The sequence below is a fragment of the Euprymna scolopes genome, chromosome 42, assembly GCF_053919585.1.
Source record: "Euprymna scolopes isolate OS-2025 chromosome 42, ASM5391958v1, whole genome shotgun sequence".
Taxonomy (NCBI): domain Eukaryota; kingdom Metazoa; phylum Mollusca; class Cephalopoda; order Sepiida; family Sepiolidae; genus Euprymna; species Euprymna scolopes.
The window spans coordinates 54200612-54202042 of record NC_136523.1 but is presented as its reverse complement, the minus strand read 5'-3'; the positions used below and the strand labels follow the sequence as shown (position 1 = coordinate 54202042).

The 1431-nt window shown below is 36.4% G+C and overlaps 1 pseudogene; it reads right to left on the bottom strand.

The window, feature by feature from the left end:
- Nucleotides 1–348: 348 nt before the first annotated feature.
- On the bottom strand, nt 349–482 carry LOC145267305 (U2 spliceosomal RNA; annotated as a pseudogene).
- Nucleotides 483–1431: the final 949 nt, after the last annotated feature.

Below are 1431 nucleotides of genomic sequence, written 5' to 3'. Positions count from 1 at the left end.
TTCAGCTTTCAAAATATTCGTCGATAAAAAAACCGATCTTTATATTTACGCTAGCCATTTTGTATATTACCACGTGACCTGCTATCTCTTAAACTGGAGGGGGGGGATCCACTTGAATCCAACAAAACCAGTAATTTTTTTTTTCTATTATATATACATCATTTTCTATAAAATTAAGTGTAGACTTTATAATTAAAACAAAAAATGTTATTCATACTAAAAAAAAAAAACGCTTAGTCATGTCACGTGACGTGACGTCAACATCCACTAATGGCGAACAATTGTACCTATTTACTATGCCTCCCCACGGGACAGAGTTAGACACCAGGGTCGTTTTTTAACGTGGAGAAAAGGTACAAAAATAAAAATTGTCTCAGTCGTGGAGGATTTCTCCTCCACCGAAAGAGAACAAGAAATAGAAGTGCAGCATCTGAAGAACAGATACTACACTTTGATCTTGACCAAAAGGCCAAGAATGCGAACAATTGTAAATAACAACTTTTTTCACAAAACCAACACCGTCTTTCTTTTTTTTTCTCTCTCTTTCTCTCTCTCACCCACTTACTCTTCCCTCTCTCTCACCCTCTTTCTCTTGACGTCACACCACTGTTAAACTGTGGGGGGGGGAGGAACACATTCCCAGGCATTATCTCCTATAGATGCACATTTTATTAGAAATTCAGCTTTCAAAATATTAGACGATAATAAAAATATAAAACCAACACCCTCTTTCTCTTTTCTCTCTCTCTCACCAACTTACTCTTCTCTCTCTCTCACCCTCTTTCTCTTGACCTCCTACTACTGTTAAACTGTGTGTGTGTGGGGGGGGGAAGAGGCAGCTTGAAAACCAACAAAAACAGTGCACAGTTTCCCAAGCATTTGGGGTGGGAAGGGGGGGAAGAAGCCGAGCGCACAGTTTCGTGTGAGAGAGAGAGAACAATTCTCAACCTATATACTCAACACATTTTTTATCTACAGATTTGAAAGTTTGTATATAGGGTATTCAGACATATGGAAATATATCTAGCATAATCTATCTATTATATCTATAAAAGTGAAAATGTGTGTGTGTGTGAGGTAGCCAGAGAGAGAGAGAGAGAGAGAGAGAGAGAGAGAGAGAGACAACAATTCTCAACCTATATATTCAATACATTTTTTATCTACAGATTTGAAAATTTGTATATAGGGTATTCAGACATATGGAAATATATCTAGCATAATCTATCTATCATATCTATAAAAGTGAAAATGTGTGTGTGTGTGTGTGTGTGTGTGTGTGTGTGTGTGTGTGTGCGTAAGAGAGAGAGAGAACAATTCTCAACCTATATACTCAACGTATTTTTATCTACGGATTTTAAACTTTGTATATAGGGTATTCAGACATATAGAAATATATCTAGCATAATCTATACATTATATCTATAAAAGTGA